Below are 21,531 nucleotides of genomic sequence, written 5' to 3'. Positions count from 1 at the left end.
CAAGCTAGGCACTGATTTTCCTCCTACTTGATATAAACAGATTTAATAATGCTGCTTTGTATAAATACATATTCTGTGGAACCACACATCTCACCTATTAGAATCATGACATGGATTAAAACAAATTCAGGCTCATCTGTCCATGGACTTTTCTGGGCACAAAGACTGGAGTGGGTAGTCACTCCCTTCTCCAGTGGATCTTCTCAACCCAGGGATTGAACTTGGGTCTCCTGCATTGCAGGCAGATTTTTTACCACCAGGGAAACCCAAAAGCAAATTCAAGTGATTCAGAATTATTGTTATCCCATTTGAAGAGCAGAATATCAGCATATTTGATAAACCTGCTTGTTCAAACCTGCTTCTTCTTCTTCTGGTTCCAAAACTGGGACCAGAACTATGTTATTACTTAGGGGTGGAAGGTCATGAGAAGAGTATGTTTTCTCTCTTTAAAACTTTGCCTCTAATTTGTATTCATGTAAGACAAATTGATTTAGTTTTATCCAGTTAAAATGATCAGCCCCTGGATCATTTGGAAACTGATTTTGCTTTAAGTTATGTATTATTTCAATTTTGGATGAAAAAGACAATTTTTGTTTTTCATTATTTTTTATTTTTATTGAAATATAGTTGATTTACTATGTTGTGTTAATTTCAGATATACAGCAAAGTGATTCAATTGTACATACATCCATATATATATATATATATATATACATATATATATATATATATATACATACACATATATACATATACATATATACACGTATGTATAGGGCTTCCCTGGTGGCTCAGATGATAAAAAATCTCCATGCAGTGCAGGATACCTGGGTTTGATCCCCTGGTCAGGAAGATGCCCCAAAGAAGGGAATGGCTACCCACTCCAGTATTCTTGTCTGAAGAAGTCCATGAACAGAGGAGCCTGGCAGGCTACAGTCTGTGGGGTCGCAAAGAGTTGAATGCAAACTGAGTGACTAATACTTTCACTTTTCACAATTCAACCTATGACACTTAGGATCCTGGATGTCATTCCTGACACCTCACTCTGTTTCCTCTGTGCATCCAATCCATAGCCGAATCCAGTATGTTCAACCTGTTCTACCTTGAATATGCTTGGGGCCCAGCTATTTCTTTCCATCCTTACCCCCACATTTTCATTCTTTCTCTTGGACCATGATAGTAATTTCTTCACTGATCCGCTTCCACTCTAGTCTCTCCTAATCCATCTCCCCCCGGTAGTAGCCAGAGATCATCCAAAAGTACATATTTGATTATATCTCTCCTATTCTTACAACATTCCACAGCTTCCCCCTCGGCCTAGAGGTAAACGTAGAACTCCTTCATGTGGCCTGCACTCAATTGGCTCCAGCCCCGTCTCTCCAATTTTTCTCCCAGTGCTCTGAGCTTGGCCAAACAGGAACTTCTTTCAGTTCCTTGATTGCACCATGCTCTTGCCTTTAGGCTTTGGACATGCCGTTCCCAGTCTGAAATACCCCTCAGCCCTACTCCCCAGACACTGACTCATGCTTTAAACCTCGACTTTAATGTCGACTAGCTTCAGGAAGGCTAGATCACTGTGATAGGCTGGATGGTGGCCCTCAAACAGATATGTTCATGCCTTCCTCCCTGGAACCCTTCACTATAATCTTGTTTGGAACAAAGGGCTTTGTAGGTGTAACTAAGTTAAAGTTCATGGCTGTATCCCCAACACATAGCCCAGTGCCTGCAGTACATCATAGGCTCTAATAGTCAATATTAACAATGTTAACAACAATAACTTTTCTTGGGAACTTCCCTGGTGGTCCAGTGGTTAAGATTTCACTTTCCAATGCAGGGGTGTGGGTTTGATCCCTGGTCGAGGAGCTAAGATCACACAAATCTCTCAGCCAAAAAATTAAAATATCAAACAGAAGCAATATTGTAACAAGTTCAATAAAGACTTTAAAAATGATCCACATAAAAAAATTCTGAAAAAAAAAAACCTTTTCTTGAATAAATACATGAATAACTTAGTCCATATTTCAATCTAGGTGCTATCCAAGCAGTACATACAGATTTAGAAAAAATCAGAGGTCTGGCACCTGTGAACGCTCCGTAGATCTGACCTCCCAAGTATCTTAAGGAATCTGCAGTCTTCCTCGTAGACAAAATGCTCACATCTGGCAGGATACTTTAGAAACCCCCCCAAGTAACACCACTTCCTCCAAAATGAAAATAAATACATTCTGATTTGATTTTACAAATATTTTAAGGGATCCTCTTAGCAAAATATTTGTTGAAATGTAATTTTTGTGTTATGCCACATTAGTTATTTAAAACTGTGTTTGAAGGAGTGACCTCATTCTTAACCTAGAAAATTCCATAGTGTAACTGGAGAAAAGGAGAATTCCGGGTTTCTTCTTATATGCAAAAAATCAGAAATAATATGAGAAGATATATGTTACTAAAGACTAAAAGAAAACTAACAATGACAGGAAGGAATAATACTAAGCAAATTCACAGGTTCCATGTCTGTTTGCATCCCATTCTTTGAGCTTGACGTCATAACCGGTGGTACTTCCTTGAATGTCCAACTGCTTTTCCTTTCAGAAACGGCTCCTTCCCAAATTCCTGGTGAGCAATAAATCCCATGACCCCATCTCTTCTGCCTTGGGAGGGGCTGATGAGAGTACTTCTTATTCCTAAGTATGAAATTTGTTCAACGGTGAGCATGCATTTCAAGTTAGATCTGTCAGATTGATTTTCAGGGATTGCTGTGAATTGCATGAGAAAGAGGTGATTTTATTATTTTCTTTTTCTTCTGAGATGGCTGGTTCTAGGGAGAGTGCAATCTAAGCTTCTCATGGCCATCGTAGCTAGCATGTGGTGACCGCCTGTCTGAAAAGGAAGCCAACTCATATGAAAGCAAAGGCAAGAAATGGGATGAAAGAGACAGAATCTTGATGGAGTTTTTCTAACCTGGGACCCATGAGTGCCTGGCACTGTTTTGATGTTGTTTGGTCGCTAAGTTGCATCTGACTCTCTTGTGACCCCATGGACTGTAGCCCTCCAGGCTCCTCTGTCCATGGGACTTCTCAGGCAAAAATACTGGAGTGGGTTGGCATTTCCTTCTTCAGGGGATCTTCCCAAACCAGGGTTTGAACCTGAGTCTTCTGTGTCTTCTGCATTGGCAGACTAAATCTTTATCACTGTTTCACCAGGGAAGCCCAGGACTTGGTTTACCCTTAGATTATTCCTATCTCTAGATAGTGATACAAGCTATGAAGGGGTCTGGGTGATAAGATAGGGAGAGGAGAGATGAAGAGGAATGTGACAGACATGGCTTAGTTACTTAGTGTTAGTTGCTCAGTTGTGTCTGACTCTTTGTGACCCTATGGACTGTCGCCTGACAGGCTCCTCCCTCCATGGGATTCTCCAGGCAAGAATATGGGAGTGGGTTGCCATTTCCTCCTCCAGGGGATCTTCCTGTCCCAGGGACTGAACCCGGGTCTCCTGCACTGCTGGCAGATTCTTTACCATCTGAACCATGAGGGAAAGGCCCACAGAGATGGCTAGATGTTCTTAAAAAATTAACTCTTCCTGGAACTTCCCTGGTGGCCCAGTGGTTCAGACTCTTCACTTTCAAGGTAGAAGGTGCAGGTTCGATCCCTGCTTGGAAATTTAAGATTCTACATGTAGGCGTGGCCAAAAAAATAAATAAATAAAATTTTAAACAAACAAAAAAACTTCCTACTGCTTCCAGTTCCATGTTGTAGAGTTGTCTCTGGGCAGTGTCTGTCCAGTAGGCACTACATTTCCTAGATAAGGACATGTGACTTGTTTTTGCAAAGGAGTGAGGATGAGAATCAAGTGTGTCCCTTTATTTTCTATGAATAGACTATTACATCTTTTTGATATTCCATGTAAATCACCCTGTTAACGTGTTAAAACTAAGCCACACAACTATATTGAGATGTGCTTGACACAGAACATCATGTAAATTTAATGAAGTGTGTCCATTTAGAGCCAAGGCAGGGCAAACTTGGGTTTGCCTTTTCTCCTCTCTCTTGCCCTCTTTCGTGGGTTTCAGGGCATTTTTATTTAAGATCAATAGACAAGGGAGGAGATTCCTGAAAATGAGTCTTTAAAAAATGCAAAGAAATTTAAGACTGAACTAGCAAGAAAGAGGCATTTAAAAACATTCTCAGTGCTGAAATGCTTGTGTTCTTTTTGAACTAACAGAAATAATCGAACCTGGTTAATAGTGATGAGGGTTAAATGACCCTCCCAACCATGTCCCTCTGACCTGAATACCAAGCACCAAAACATTACTCTCCTGGTCTGGAAGCTCCCTCGCTCACTGCCCAAGCATTTGGTTTTGGTCACTTCTCAAGCCCTCAGTTTCATCATATAGATCATCGCTTCCTTCCAGCCCTACAGCCCGAATTCCATCATCTCCCTTGCTTCACTGGAGCTCTTGTAACCACCTGCCTATCACTCACTAAAAGGCGTTTCAGCCTATAGTTTAAGTTGGAGCCAAAGAGTGAAATGGTCAGGCCTATGTTTCAAAACTTAATCCCATTTATTTCCCAACAAAGCCAATTCTGTTTGGCTTATGCTGTTCTGCTATTTTTATCCTTTCTTCCCAGTGTGGGCAAGTTTGAAATTGAAGCTGAAATGGGACATAGATGCTATAAATGTATCCAAGAGGCTCAATGGCTATTTGAACTTTCAGCGAAGAATTAACCAGCTAGCCACAAAAAGAGAGGAAATGTTTCCATTGTTTTAAGATGACAATAATCCTATTGTTTTGATTTGGAAACTGGAGGTTTGAAGAAAGCTTCCAGAGTCTAAACAGACTCTGAGGATGTATCCTCACACGGCCGCCGCCAGAGGCTAACTGGCTCTGTAAATGCCAGACTCCTGGGATAGTCGTTAAGCCTTATGAAACGACAAATTATGGGTCCCCTGGAGCCAGAAGAACTTTTTTCTTTCATATTATCCACATGATCACCTATTCCAGATGCATCCCTAGAAGTCATGCATGCTTGAGAAATGTGCTGTCTTCACTGAGTCAGTCGTTGGTCATTGGGTTATTATTAAAAGACAGATAGTCTTTCAGTAATAACAGGCTTCCCTGATGGCTCAACAGGTAAAGAAGATGTCTGCGATGCAGGAGACACAGGAGAGATGTGTTTGATCCCTAGGTCAGGAAGATCCCCTGAAGGAGGAAATGGCTACCCACTCCAGTATTCTTGCCTGGGAAATCCCATAGACAAAGGAGGCTGGTAGGCTACAATCCATGGGGTGACAGAGTTGGACATGACTTAGCATGCACACACAGTCCACTGGAATGCCATGTCTTGACACCAATATGCTTTTCCTGGGCTCTTTGGATAAGTGACTGTCCCTTTTGATTGTATGGTCCTTGTAGACATGCTCTGATCTAGTTTGGATTAGCAGTGGGGTGAGAGAGGAGTGGTACATGGGATTTGTTTGGGGAACAACAGATTGAAGAGGCAGAAATTCCCTGGCGGTCCAGTGGTTAGGACTCTGTGCTTTCATTGCTGGGGGCCCAGGTTCTATCCCTGATCAGGAAACTAAGATCCTACAAGTCAAATGGCTCCAGGGGGTGGGGGGTAGGGGAGGAGAAAAAGCAGAAGTGCCCTGAAGAAGGACATGGGGATGAGAGAGGAAGGAAAAATGGAGGAAAGGAGTAGGGAGGGGAGATTAGTCCAAAGGCCACCCAGCTGGAGTGATGGTGCCATATTGGAGGAATAGCTATTAATATATTGGCTGTAAGGAGCTGGAAGGCGGCCCACATGAAAACTATGGCTAAATACATTTGGAGCATCCATGCTTTCATTATTAAAGACAATAAACATGTATTGAGTTGTCCACTATATGCCAAAGTTCAGACGGGAAGCCACATCTTATAGAAGAAGGCCATTATTTTACCTCGGTATTGCAAGTGTTTCGTGATAATTTTCATGATTGCTGACACTAATGTGCACATTTTGCAGATGAGGAAATATGAACCACTGAGAGGTTCAGTGATTGCCTAAGGTCACAAAACAAATGACTGGCTGCTTAGTGATTAGGAGACAGACTTTAAATTTCAAATGTATTGCCTCTGGCTAGATAACAACTAAGGTTTAATTGATCTAACATGACTTTTTAAAAAAATAATTTTCTTCTAAGAGACATAAGATTGGCTTTATCAGCAAGTATAAACCTTATAGTGCTTGCCCTTTTCTGGGACTATTCCCTTGGGGTGTGGAGCCCAAAACATTAAATGCTAATTACTCATTTGATCATTTCTAAAAAGTTATTATCAGATGATGTCCTTGATGCACAAAAAGCTTTTTGCCTCTTTAGTGTGCTTTTGCAAATCGGGGCAAGAGCAGTGATGCTGTGGCATCCAGGATTTCTTCATAAACATCAGCCATTTGTGTCTGTCATCTTGTCTCTGAGACTACACTTTAGCACTTTTAAGTGATCGTAAAAGTGGACTCCAGAGAGTCCATATGAGAGAATGGAGCTACAAGAATCCCAACTAATATGAGAAAGAAGAGAATATGAATCAAGGAATTCCTTAAGAGGAACCAAATGATTCAAACTCAAAGTATAGGAACTGTTGTTCAGCTGCTAAGTCGTGTCTGATTCTTTGCATTGCCATGGACCGCAGCACACCAGACTTACCTGTCCTTCAGCATCTCCTGGAGTCTGCTCAAATTCATGTCCACTGAGTCGGAAATGGCTTCAGTCCAATTATACTGCAGAAAGAGCCAGCCAACAGAGGTATAGAGAAGTGAGAAGAGATTGAGTGAAAGGGTGAAGGTTTGCAAGTTGTCAGAGATGCAGCAAATTGTCAGTCTGATGTTTGGTCATTGGATAAAGAATGTGAATCCTCTCCACCCTTCGGAGCATTATCCTGCCTACTTTAAACCTCAAGGGTAAAGACCATCTTGTCCTATTCGATAAATGGTGATGGAAGCTGGTCTCTCTTGGTTGCTCTTTAGTCGCAATGACACTTCCCTTGATTTATGTGCCCTTCCAGAGGGACAGAACCTGACATCCTGTTTGTTGTCACAAACAGCGATAAATTGTAAATCAGGTGACAGCCATACTCTTCTATTTAAAGGACATCCTCCTTAAAAAAAAACAAACAAATAGATTTTTCTGCCTATTGTCCTGGTTTTATCATCTTTGAAAACAACTGTTTGAAGCGTGAATGTTTTCCCCAGCAAATGGGCCAGACCTCAAGCCAAATGCCGCATTGTCCTCCTTGGCCGGAACATACTAAAGAGCAGAGAGTTTGTGCCATTAGAAACTGGTTCAAGTCAAACAGGAGTTTGAAAATTGCCTTCGCATGAGCCAGAGTCACCAATTCCTTATAGGCAATAAGAAATAGAGAATTCTTATTCAATGGTCAAGGGCCAAATATGGCTTCTAGGGTCCAGAACCTTGGAAGTGTTAAGCTTAGCTTCCTCTCTGCTGTTTTTCTGAGACAGATGTCCATTGCTTTTAAGAATTATTTTTTTTTTAAGTCTAGGACCCGAATGTATTATTGCCTACCTGCTTGATTTTGCATTTTGGGGCCCTTTTTAGCCAATGCTGATATACTGTATATTATATATTGTATATATTGTATTACAATATAGTATAGTGTATACAATATATACAATATACTGTATATTGACAAGGGGACCAGATGGGAGAGTTGGTCCAGTCTTTATGTCTACTTATATCTGATCATTTTTAGGTAAATATGACCCATGTAAAAATTCCCCATGCTGATGTGAAGAAGAGGTGTAAGTAGTACAAAGAATCCTGACTGGAAAGGTGAAACTGCCTGTGGAATCCCACTGGAAGTTCACATTCAACAAGACATCATAAAGGCGTATTGCGTCTTATTGAGTCGAGCACATTCCATCTTGTCATGAACATATCTTTGAAAGTCTATCCTGTCAGGTCGGCCTTGCACCCTTATGAAGAATCTGCAGAATGGATAGTGTTGGCTCAGTCATGGTTGAGAATTACTAATTTTTTTCTTTGTTGCAGTGACCTCAGTCATGTCTGCTGGGATGAGAATCAGCAGGTTCTATTGGGGCAGAATAATCCTGGACGCATCAGAAGGGATCAGAGAGATAACATTGGAGGAGTTGTGTTTTCTGCTTGAGAAAGTGCTGTGAAAAAGTGCCTGTCTGCTCATGACCACGTCTTTTGTCAATAAGAGGTAATCTGTTAAATGTCTGCTTTTTCACATAAGCCAGTCTTCTGGAATTCAAGGAAGAAGTAGATAGAAACGTGCTCTTCTTGATAGAAAAGTGCTCTTCTTGTAGTTTAAGACTAAATAATTCAGACATTTGAAAGTGATCATTTATTTTCATATTTTTCCTTGGACAATTCTGGACTCTTTAAATAATAATTCCTTCCTATATCTTCCTTCTCATTTTCATCTTTAGTCTGCTTCCACCAACTCCCTTGCTACTGCATAATCCCGTAACATTCATTCTTCTCATCTCAGGAAATGTGAGGTTTAGGCAAAGATGGTGAGATGGAGCTCAAAGCTGCAGAAGAGAAGGAAGGCTGGTGCTTCCTAATGAGTGTCAATCAAACCATGTCCATCTGTGGCCAGATGGTGGAGGATGGCATGCGGGGCTTGGAAAGAAAACATCTCCATATTTTTGTAAGTTTGTTTTGGCCTTCCCGGGTGGCTCAGTCAGTAAAGAATCTGCCGGCAAGCAGGAGACCCGGGTTTGATCCCTGGTTCGAGATGATCCCCTGGAGAAGGGACTGGTTGCCTATTCCAGTATTTTTGTCTGGAGAATTCTGTGGACAAAGGAGCCTGGTGGGCTACCGTCCAAGGGGTCGCAAAGAGTTGGGCACAACTGAATAAGCACACACAGCACACAATGTGTTTTCTCAGTATAGACTCTCGAAAAATTAACTTTGACTGTATTGAAACTAGGAGAAATGCGATTTGCCCACACTCTTTTGAGAATAGTTATAGGGCCTACTGTCAGATGAGGGGTAGGTAGCATCAAGACAGCCAGCCCTAAATAGGAAGGGAATCAGGAGAACCAGTGGGATGGGTGTGGGTGGCAGCGATGGGAGAAAGGAAGCAGAAAGCCAGGATGGACTCAAACAGACACAGGTGGACATGCCACCTTCTTTTCTGAGTCTTTGAATGCAGGCTCTTTCCAATGGTGGGTACCTTTTCTCCTTCCCCAACTTCCCCAACATGGGGTCTCAAAGAGTCAGAGATGACTTAGCAACTAAACCACCACCACCACCACTTCTACTGTCTGCTAATATTTAAGAAAGAGGCCTCCAAGGGATGAAATGCAGCCTTGTGTGCCATCCCACCTTTGGGACACACAGGAAGGTGATCTCAGAAACCCTGATGTCAGGCTCTTTGCACATTTTCTCTTGGCATGGTCAGATTTCAAGTGAAGAAGATTTTTTTCCTGTGTAGGGTATGAGCCTGTCTGCCAGTATCCTGTAAACTGAGTGCTTATACAGAATTTATGGTCCTAATATTCGATGGCCAAGTGGACTTTGACTTGACCATCTATTTTCAATAGGCATCCCCATCTCCTACTGTCTGTTCTCCCTTATCCCAGAGATCATTCATCCTGTCCTGAGAACAAATCTCTGAGCTTCCACCATGGTGTGAAAATACCGAGGCCAAGCTCTGCTAAGTGAGAACAGTGCGGGCAATTTGACAGTCTCAGTGTTTCTCATATAGACTTTCAAATAACCACTCTTGTTTTCAGCTCTGCTGTCATTCCCAATGTATAATTACCTAGTGCTGCCAATTTCTAATTATTAGAGGGGTTCCACAGTGCAAATCATGTTCAGCTTTTACCACTGGTGAGTTTAGTATTCATTTAATTCCTGCAGTGTCACTTATCTTTCATCCTTTTGCTTTCTAGCTTTCACAATTCTCTTGCCATTTCTTTCTCTCTTGCTCTTTGACCTTGTTGATGCATGCCTTAATTTTTTTCTTTTACTTTGATTTTATTGAGGGTTTCAGGAGAGTGAGCAGTTATTCAACCTATTATATATAACCACAAGTCCTCTTGTGATCTCTAAAAGTAGTTTTCTCAGGAGCAAAAGCACAAGAGTAGGGTTGTCATGTACAGTTGCACAGTTTGTATACTGCACAACTCTAAGGGAAACTATTCCTGTCATATGTTTTGACAAATGTCTGGCAAATCACAGTAAAGTGTCTTGTTCTGTAAAAATAAGTATAACATAGCAATTGTTTAATAGATAGAAATAAGGGGATTTAGTCTAATAAATAATAATGAATTTATTCTAATAAATAATCAGGAAGGGATTACTTTTTCTAAATTCATGCAAAAGAGACATGTGCTAATGACTATTCTGAGCAAGGGATTTGAGCTGAGACTTCTGAATTTAAAGATGTTTCTGAGTCTTCTGGTTTAAGTTGGCCCAGACTGCCTTCCAAAAATGGGCTGAGCAGAGTCTGAGACTGCCAAGCAAACAGGGAGTTTCAACAGGTGGCCTCGCAGTAGTCTGATCAGGATTTTTAAAACGTCTTCTGTGAGGGAAATAACCGAAATTTTCTAGCCAACATGGTGAAATAAAATCTTCCAAATTGGTAATAGTCATAGACAAAATTGTATTTAAAAATAAAATCAGCAGCAGATTTCTGGTTGAAAGTCAGTTGGCTTAGAGAGCCTGACAGGACCTCTCCTAACTTCCTACTCAAATAACCATAAAGACAGCAAAAAGAATGAACATTTGTGCAAAACCCAAACTCACAGCCAACCTATTGCCAGAATCTTGGAAAAAAGTTTCCCAATAATGAGGTCTCTGGGGTGGACCTAGACATCAAAATCAATGCCCTAGTTATGCATTGCCAGCTGAAATGGAACTCAACTGACTGCTTCAGATGAGGGAGGGAGAACTATGGGGCCTGGCTCAGAGATCCAAGGTGCATATAAAAGCCCAAGTTCAGTTCAGTTGCTCAGTTGTGTCCGACTCTTTATGACCCCATGGACTGCAGTACTCCAGGCTTCCCTGTCCATCAACAACTCCTGGAACTTACTCAAACTCATGTCCATTGAGTCAGTGATGCCATCCAACCATCTCATCCTCTGTCGTCCCCTTCTCCTCCTGCCTTCAATCTTTCCCAGCATCAGGGAGTCAGTTTCAAATGAGTCAGTTCTTTACATCAGGTGGCCAAAGTATTGGAGTTTCAGCTTCAGCATCAGTCCTTCCAATGACTATTCAAGATTGATTTCCTTTAGGATGAACTGGTTGGATCTCCTTGCAGTCCAAGGGACTCTCAAGAGTCTTCTCCAATACCACAGTTCAAAAGCATCAATTCTTTGGCACTCAACTTTCTTTATAGTCCAACTCTCACATCCATACATGACTACTGGAAAAACCAAAGCTTTGACCAGATGGACCTTTGTTGGCAAAGTAATGTCTCTGCTTTTTAATATACTGTCTAGGTTGGTCATAACTTTTTATCCAAGGAGCAAGCATCTTTTAATTTCATGGCTGCAGTCACCATCTGCTGTGATTTTGGAGCGCCCCCAAAATAAAGTCTGTCACTGTTTACATTGTTTCCCCATCTATTTGCTATGAAGCCCAATCAGGGATCCATATAAAAGCCCCAAACTGTGGGGCCCAGCTCAGTAATCCAAGGTCCATATAAAAGCCCAAACTATCCTCCAATTGCATGGATAGCTCTTTTGAGTTTACTAGACTGATGCACCTGACCCCATTAGTAATTTTCTTTCTTTGGAGATTTACTTGGAGATGTTAACCCCTTAGAAAATACATAGCAGGAAGTGTATCTGGAGAGAGATGAGAAGAGAAAAGGCTGGAGAAGGCCTAGGAGAAGTGTGTTGCATTCTGGGAGTTTAAATCCCAACAAATAAAGAGTTAGTGATGAGACCAGACACTGGAAGGGCATGCTGGGATTCATTTTTAGGATAAGGAGCCAGGCATTGGGTGTAAGAGAATGCCTTGGTCCACAACAATGATGCTGGGAGATAGTGGGCCAGTCACTGAAAATTAGGCAAGAAATTGTGCACCTGAACTCGCCCTCTGTCGTGAATCATTTCCAATTGTAAATGAACAACGCATGAGGTCAAGGGCAAGTCCTGGTCCTTGTCTGCTGGGGACACTAACCTCTAGGACAAGCAACTGGGAAAACTGCAATAGTACAAGGAGCATGTGAGGAAAATACTATAGAGCAATAAAGTAGAAACTTAGAGAAAGTCTTTTGAAATATCACAAAATGATTTCCTGGGTGTTTGGTAAACTTGGTATCATGATTTCAAGTTTCACACACACTGTTACCATACCAGTAAGAAAGAGAAAACAGTATATATATATATATTTTTTTTAAACGGAAAACACACAGTTGTTGCCACACCAAAAACTGTACATCCCTGTGGACCAGAGGTGAAGTAGAAATTAGAAAACAGGTGGGAACTGCTTAAACCCTCATACTAGAACCAACAGAGGCACATGGAGCATTGATTCCCATAGAATATGTGTCAGCAGCCCAAAGCCAGCCCACTGCTGAAACCGGGGTTTAACGTGGGGCACCTCAACTCTAAAAGGAAGTGGAAAAACTTACCTTTGCTGCCAATAACCTTGACATGCATAAATCTGCTCATACAGACTGCACAGAGGGAGCAAATATAACTGGAAAACCAGGACCTGGGCCAGCCACTGCTACAGGCTCTGGGGCTTGATCTGTGATGCACTCCAATCTTACGATGGAAGGAACCCAAGCACCAGTCCAGAACCTGGTTCTGGTTATGCTGCTAGATGTGTGTATGTGATGTGTGTGTGTGTGAGAGAGAGAGGGAATGAGATCAAATAACAGAGAAATATGAACAATAAAAACAACTAGAGAATAAACTCGAAGAAATGCAAATAATAGAGCAATATGAAGATGACTTACTGTAAAGTTCTTTTGAACTGTGTCTAAGAAAGTATAGCTCATAAAGTCACCAAATCCTTCTAAACCCAGCTCCACATTTTAGCTGTGTGACCTTGTGCAAGTCACTTGACCTTGTTGAGTCTTGGTTACCTCATCCAAAAATGGGGATTAAAATAGTACCTATTTCATTGAATTACTGGGACTATTAGTTATGACAGTGTCTAGCATAGATCAAACTAAAATGCAATGATGGAAGTCAAATATTCATTAAAAACGGTAAAAAGGAAAAAAATCAGAATCAGTAACAGAAAATCTGAAGAATAACATAGAAGATAAACTTGAGAAGTTCTCCCAAAGTTTCTAAGAAAATGAGAAGAGATTTAAAAATAATGATAGAAAATAAAATAAGCATAGAGGACATAGAAAAACATTCTGACATTTAATATAAGCATTCTGACATTTAAAATAAGGATAGAAATTTTTGAATTACTGTCGATAACCTTGGATTCACAATATATAAATCTGTATGAAAAGATAGTTTGCCTTCTTTTCAAGGATCCATGAAATACATCGCTTGATTATACTAAGACACATTGTGTTATGCAAAGCCATAGGTTTTCAAGAGATTCTTTGGGTTACCTTGGTCAAAACCAAGGGCCCCTAATTACAGGTAGGTTTCTAGGCCCTCAGTTCTCCGTTCAACTAAAAGTGTTCTGCTTTTCATTTTTTTACATGTTGGGGCTTCAATGAAGGTTTAATTTTTTAAGTGTTGCATTGGTTAAAAAGTAACAAAAGGTTGAAAATTGCAGCCCTGAAAGTTTAATAAATTTCTAGGAGTTGAAATAGGGTATATAAATCCAATTCTCAAACTATCAGAAAAGTGACACCAGAAATTAATAACAAAACCGAACAAACCATCCTGGCTGCTTGGACCTTAAAATTACTATTCTAATTCATTATTGACTCAAGGAAAGGGAAAGGGAAAGTCACTCAGTCATGTCTGACTCGGCAACGCCATGGGCTACAGAGTCCATGGGATTCTCCAGGCCAGAATACTGGAGTGGGTAGCTTTTCCCTTCTCCAGGGGATCTTCCCAACCCAGGGATTGAACCCAGGTCTCCCGTATGCAGGCAGATTCTTTACCAGCTGAGCCACAAGGGAAGCCCATTATGACTCAAAGAGATAATCAAACTATGATTATAGCCTGTATGAAACTATGACATAGTGCAACCTATAAGATGTGAGGAAAACAATAATCAGGGCATAATCACAACCTCATAGTTCCATTATAAAGTGAAAATTAAAAAAAAATAGGCACTTTGTTCTCCTATTTGAAAATTTTAAAAAATTTGCTCAAAGAAAAAGGGAATTTTAGAGATAAAAGTGAAAAATAAATGAAAACAAGAATAACAAATATAATCAATACACTTAAGAGCTGAATCATGAGTTAAATAAAAAGAGATAATGAATTAGAGAAGTCTCTGGCAATTATAATTTTTAAAAGGAGGAAAAAAATTCATTTAATAGTGAGTACATTGTCATGCTTAGTCACTCAGTCACGTACAACTCTTTGGGACCCCATGGACTGTAGCCCACCAGGCTCCTCTGTCCATGGGGATTCTCCAGGCAAGAATACTTGAGTGGGTTTCCATGTCCTCCTCCATGGGATCTTTCAAACCCAGGTCTCCCACAATGTAGGTGGATTCTTTACCATCTGAGCCACTACGGAAGCCCAAGGATATTGGAGTGGGTAGCCTATCCTTTCTCCAGGGGAGCTTCCTGGCCCAGGAATCAAACCAGGGTCTCCTGCATTGCAGGGGGGTTCTTTACCAGCTGAGCTACCAGGGAAGCCCTTTAATAATGAGTAGTAATGAGGTAATAATAAGTAATAATGTGTAGTAATGAGGGTTATAATTCCAGGCCCAAAATAGATCATAATTTTATTAGAGAATTTGTATACTCTGGGCAGGGAATCGATCCCTGCCACATGAATCGATCCCATATATTAGGAAAGAAATTTGATATATGAATCAAAATTCTTTAAAATTTGCTGACTTTTGGACCCAGAAATTTGTTTCCAGTCATAAGTTTGATAAAATTACTATAGAGGTGAACCAGAAATTATTTAAAATAGATATTCTTTTTTGCATTATCCAAAAGGACTTCCCTGGTGTCTCAGATGGTAAAGCGTCTGCCTACAATGTGGAGACCTGGGTTCGATTCCTGGGTGGGGAAGATCCCATGGAGAAGGAAATGGCAACCCACTCCAGTACTCTTGCCTGGAGAATCCCATGGTTGGAAGAGCTTGGTGGGCTACAGTCCATGGGGTTGCAAAGAGTCAGACAAAACTGAGTGACTTCACTTCCACTTTTCAAAAGAACATAACATGAGAAATTTCATAAATGTTCAACCATATTAAATAAGATATGGTACATTTATTCAGTGCAATGCCATGTAACCATTAAAAAATTGTAGAATATTTGACACATTTATTTCACTTGGTGAAGTGAAAAAGGCAAGCTTCAAAACATCAGTCCAGGCTTTGGGGGTGGATTAAATGATTTCATTCATTTATGTCATGCCATCAATGGAAAAGACATTTAACATGTGTTAGTTTTCTCTCCCACACAGGATTATTTTGAGAGCTAGTTGTATATAATGTAGCTGCTCCAAGCCTGGCATGTGGTTATGATCCATCATGTAGACTGCTGTCCGTGTTGAGGAGAGTTAAGGCGTAACTCTAGCACACACAAGCATTTTTGTCCCAGGATGCAGTGAGCTAAAATATGGTTTCTGATGTGCTGAGGAAATGACAATGTGATCAAGAACATGTGTGTGTTAACCCTTTACCTACTGCTCTCTCTAAACACATGTTTAGCACTGAATGTCTTGCTGATAATTAGAAAAGGGCATGAAAACTAGACATCACTCTAGAATCCAGCCACTATTTCTGAGTCTGCCCATGAGCCAAGCTCTCTGTGTATATGTCTCATCTGACTCTAGCATGCATTCAGAGAGACCCTGGCCAATCTTACCAGTTGCCACATCCATTAGAAGACAAAAACTCCCTTTGTGATTGTTCTCATTAAGCTTGGTGTATTTTACCAAGAGCTTTAATAAAATTCTCTTTGTTGGAAGTCTGCAAACATTATAGTTGATTTTAATTTTTATAATGTGTTATGTTGAGTTGGAACTGGACTCAGTCTTCCTTGAAGCGATAGTTTCACTGAAATATGCAAAACATGAGCTGACCCTTTCTTTTGCCTTGACATGGTCAAGGTGATGGATTCCTATCACGTGTGTCCAACAGAGGTTCTAACAGGAAGCTGTGCAAGTCTTTGCAGTGTACCTTGACATTAATGACTGTTATTTACTCCCGCATCAGCCCTGCATAAAATATCATCTGTGCAAAGTGTAATGGAATAACCTGCCAAGGTTTCTCTCCTCCTACAACTGGGATTTTTTAGAACTCTCATTGTAGGAACATGTGGGTACATGCCCTTCACTTTAGGTACATGACTTTACTATGTGGCTTGCTGGGTAGGACTTCTTTATCCTCCCGTCCTTTAATAGTTCCGATAATCCCAAGCATTATTTTGTGTCTATTTCAAGCCTTCAGTTATCCTCCTATTTTGTGTCTGTTGAGTGTATCTTTATTCCTCATTTGTCTCCAGTTATCTTATTCCAATATCGGGCAAGACACAGTTGTTGCTATCTAAGGGCCTTTGGAGTCATTTGTTTTTTTGGTAGCACACATACAAGCTTATTTCCTTTCTTGGAATTGGGAAGTCATGTGGTATCAACTCATTAAATTGGAATTGTTTCAGGGATCTGGTTTATGGGTGTATAATAAGGTCAGGTTCTAGGGCCTGTGGGCAAATGTGACCTCTTTGTAGAAGGAGGACTGCTGTGGTGTGAGAAGCAGAGTTCTGACGATGCTCAGAAGGTTTCCTGGTCACCTAAATAATCTTACAAAACAACATTTTAATGACTTAAGTGTAAATAGATTAGACACATATGGATTCAATTTCCCTTCAAATACACATGACTTGGTAAAATCCAGAGCTTGGGGCAAAACGTGTTTTGGTTTATAAAAACCCAAACATTGGAAAATAAAACTGGAACGTTTATCTAGCCCCAAATACGATGGGGTCAGCTTATTCCTTACCGCCAATTTACAACTTGTTCCAGGAAAGCAAAGCATGCCCCAACTATTCTTGTCTTATGTGATGACATACTCTTAAAAGAAGATATTTTCTTATTTTAAGATTTTTTTTTTATTTTAATGTTTTTTCTTCAAGAAAAATCTTTGAAGAAAACCTTATCAAGCCTCCCAAATGTAGGGTATCATTTGCTCTATCTAATGCATCTCTGATGTCTTTTCTCTTTGTGTGGTTCCATCTTTGGGTCTTCACATTTGCTTACTTTGGATTATTGATGAGCATATTTGTAGCTCCTGGGGGAAAACTCTTTTCTTAACAGCAATTATCAATCGTTTAAATATATATTTGTAACTTTTCAAAGACTCAACTATCTCTGAAAATAAAAAGTACTTTGAACCACAGTATAAAATTGTTCGAGCTTCTCTAAACCTACTGGGCCTGCAAGCTCACCTCATTTTCCTGCAGTGCCTCCTGAGTTTTTGTTCCAAGAGGGGGAGTGCAATGGATCATCCTGTCTTTTTAAGGTGATGGGTAAGAAAAGCAGTGAATGTGTAGCCAGTGAAGACAGTGGGTGTTTAAGACTTGCCCACCAACCAGAGAGGTGATTCATTATACCCAGTACAGTGTGTGTGCATGTGTGTGTGTGTTTGGTGGGGGTGGTGATTAGTCCCTAATTCCCCAAATAACCAAACAAGAGCTCTGAGCGGGAAAATGTGACGCATCAGTAAGTCAAGTCAAACTGTTGTTGATGGACCCTGTCTTCAGCCTGTTATAACCATTTATACTGGGCATTGTGCATTCTGACTGTTAGAAATATTTACATCTACTTGTGTTTTGAGGTTTGTCTTTTTTTTTCTTTTTATTAATGCAAAGCTCCAATACTTTGGCCACCTGATGCAAAGAGCCGATTCATTGGAGAAGACCCTGATGCTGGGAAAGATTGAAGGCAGGAGGAGAAGGGGACGACAGAGGATGAGATGGTTAGATGGCATCACCGACTCCACGGATGTGAGTTTGAGCAAACTCCAGGAGGTGGTGAGGGACAGGGAAGCCTGGTGTGCTGCAGTCCATGGGGTCGCAAAGAGTTGGACACGACTGAGCTACTGAACAACAACAATACCAGTGCCGCAATTTGGAATACAAACTAGAAATAAAAAAGCACACATTTATAACAATGAAAATTCTTCAAAATGAATGCTTCTGTGTTGACATGTTGATGTAGTCAGCATTGCCACAGATAAATAAAATCAGTTGATGACTGAAACTGTTAGTCAATAATATGGCACCCTCCCTTACTGAATCATTTTATCAGAAGTGCTCACCTAGAAGGTCATAAGGATGGTGATCATTTTGAACATTTACTAGGTACTGTGTGTTTTGTCTCAAGTATTACTCATCTTCCCCCAAACTCTTCAGCTTGGATGTTCTTAACGCCATTGCCTAGTTGAGAAAACTGAGAATCAGAGTGTGTAAGTGATTTAACAAAGGTTACACACTTGAACGTAACAGAGACAGTATTTGAATCCAGATCTGGGTGGTCACAAATCCACTGTGTTCCATCCAAGTCCCTCATTAGCCCTTTGGTTATAAGGTGGGTGGGAGGGGCAGCAAAACTAAGACAGTGGTAGTAACAGCAAATTAACAGCTAACAGTTATTGAGATAGGATTGTTGTTATGAGATGGGCTTCCCTGCTGGCTCTGGTGGTAAAGAATCCACCTGCAGTGTGGGAGACCTGGGTTTGATCCCTAGGTTGGAAGGATCCCCTGAAGGATGGCATGGAAACCCACTCCAATTCTTGCCTGGAGAATCCCATGGACAGAAGAGCCTGGCAGCTTCATAGGGTTGCAAAGAGTCAGACACAACTGAAGCAACTTAGTACAACTTTACCATGAATATTTATTGAAGTATAGTTGACTTACAGTATTATATTAGTTTCAGGTGTACAACACAGTGACTTGATAATCTCTAATAGAAGCCTCAGTTTATAGGGTGAATAGGAGTCTAACTTTTTCGGAATGGTTCTAATTAAATATCAGATTGAATCAGGGTCCCCATTCTAGGAGAGATAAGCAGATACTCTTTAATTTGCCTTAAGTTGCCCAGTTCGGCATAAATCCAGTGCATCCATCCTAACTTCAGGGGCATAGGATATTAGCTTCTGTGTGTATATGTGTGTTCACAAGTAATTCCAAGAAGTTTTGTTTGCTTACCTGCTTTCAGCAGCTGAGATTATGCAGGGAAGTTTCTACAATCCCATCAGCGTTGGTGCCTATTTCAGGTGGAGAGATTCCCACTACAAATCATAGGCATCCTAAACAGACTCCTTAAAGGATAGGAAATGTATTAAATGTGTGTGTGCGTGCGTGCTTAGTCGCTTCAGTCACGTCCGACTCTCTGCGACCTCATGGACTGTAGCCCGCCAGGCTCCTCTGTCCATGGGATTCTCCAGGCAAGAATGCTGGAGTGGGTTGCCATTTCCTTCTCCAATTAAATGTGTAACTGGGAATTGAGAAAGGGGGCATCAGAGTCAGTTTCACTAGTGGCTCCACCTCCCTGCAGTTCCCCAGGCTGCTGCCTTATCTGTGTGCAGCTTCCTCTGTGGCAGCAGAAATTGGTACTGTAGTTTCAGACTTCACATCCATGCCCCACAATGTCCAGAGGAGGAGAAAATAGCTACTGATTCCAGTGGCGCAGGCTCAAAAGGGAGGAAATTTCTTACCGAGAAGCTCTCATCACTATTCTAGTGTCTAACTGATCCACGTTCTCTTGGTGCAGGAAATGCCATGCATTGATTGGCTTAGTCTTGGCATCTCCATCAACCAATGGCAAGGGAGAAGGGGTTGTCCCAAGACCAACCAGGTCTGTTCTTGGTCCTGAGGTTGGGCAGCGTCCCTGAATCCCATGAGTTGCTGAGAAGAGTGGTGGATAACAGCCTAGACCTGGGGTTCCCTTAGGCAAAAGAAAAGGGTAAAAGAGGTTTGGGGCAGGGTAACGCCCTGAAGGGCATGGTGGGGGGCCGGGCAGGGCAGATGAAGAGGAGCACAAAGCTTAGCAGCTTCCTAGACAGAACTCTGCCAGTGGTACCCAGGGGCGATTAATTGTATATGCAGACCCCTCTGACAGGGTCTCCGTGGAGACAGCAGCCTGGTTCCAAGGAGCAAGGCTATGGGGCTGGGTCCTGCTCCAGCAATGGCCAAAAAGAGTGGCTTGGAAATGTGATGTGTGTGGAGCTCCTGTGATGTTACTTAAGTGGTTTCCTTTCAAAAACTTCCAGAAGAGTTGTTTTTGCATGGTCTTGTGCATTCTGACAGCAGTCACTAGAGGGCTCACAGGACAACTTGCCCTCTAGAGGTAGAGCCCAGAAAGCTGATGCGAAGCTGTCCTGGGGTTCAGAGCCCTGGGAGCTGATTGGAAGGCAGGGGGTCACAGAAGACCTTGCAAGAGAAACCTCGGGGATGAACAAGCTGGTTAAGCTCTTAAAAACCACGTATTAGTCTCCCATGAGAATGACTAGTGGAATGGTTATATCTGTGTGGTCCAATATGGAGCCACGAGCCATGTATGATTACTGAATTCTTGAAATGTGACTCCTGCAACTGGAGATGTCCTCAAAGTGCAAATTACACACCGGATCTCGAAGGCTTTGTGTGAAAGAAGAAAAAATGCAAAGTCTCAATCTTGTATATTGATTATATGTTGACATTATAATATTTGAATATATTGGGTTAAATAAAGTCTATTAGTAAAATTAATATCACTTCTTTTGCTTTTGTTGTTTAAAAGTAATTTATTTCTTTTACTATTTTTTTTTAGGTAATGTGAATGGGCTTAGAATCTGGTGTAAATAGTCATTTTCCCATATAATTTTTCATGTGTGTGTGTTTTTTTTTAATTGAAGTATAGCTGACCTGTAACGTTATATTCATTTTAGGTGTATAGCATGGTGATTCAACATTTATAAAAGAAATTTAAAATTTTGTATGTTTGGGGACTTTTCTGGTGGTCCAGTGGTTAAGATTTCTTGCTTCTAATACATGGGGCACCAGTTCAATCCCAGGTCGGGGAACCAAGATCCCACATTCTGCTTCACCAAAAAAGAAGTTTAATAAAAACAATTGTCTATGTTTGTGGTTCACATTATATTTCTGCTGGGTGGTGCTATGCTGAGCCATTTGCTAAGTAGCGAGAGTAACTTGGTGGGGTGCAGTGGAAGGGTGGGTACCCTGAGAAACCTTTGGGGAGGTTTGAGGTAGTTGAAGAGACCCTTCCACCATGTGCCTGGCCTGGGGTCAGAGGCACTCCCTGAGACTTTGGTGATGATGACAGTGATGAGAACAGTGACTTGCCCTTAATTCTGTGTGTCAGATTAAGCTCAACACCCAGTGTATTAAATGCATCCCACGGTTGCCTCAGAGTTTCTGTGTGAATCAGAAGAGATGACTAGTGTC

General features: G+C 41.1%; 1 long non-coding RNA gene across 2 annotated transcripts in view; it reads left to right on the top strand.

Moving 5' to 3' along the window:
• The window catches only part of LOC122447609, a 131,181-nt gene extending 113,171 nt beyond the window's left edge, over positions 1–18,010 (top strand). Inside the window, exons 6-7 of one of the 2 annotated variants that reach the window (XR_006271304.1) lie at positions 8,044–8,218; positions 17,956–18,010. This is a non-coding gene — a long non-coding RNA (uncharacterized LOC122447609). Of the gene's footprint in view, positions 1–8,043; positions 8,219–8,509; positions 8,636–17,955 lie in introns of those variants that run through there. The other variant, XR_006271305.1, reaches the window with a different exon arrangement.
• Positions 18,011–21,531: the final 3,521 nt, after the last annotated feature.

Source organism: Cervus canadensis, chromosome 9 (genome assembly GCF_019320065.1).
Source record: "Cervus canadensis isolate Bull #8, Minnesota chromosome 9, ASM1932006v1, whole genome shotgun sequence".
Lineage (NCBI taxonomy): Eukaryota > Metazoa > Chordata > Mammalia > Artiodactyla > Cervidae > Cervus > Cervus canadensis.
This window is presented reverse-complemented; position numbering and strand designations above follow the sequence as displayed.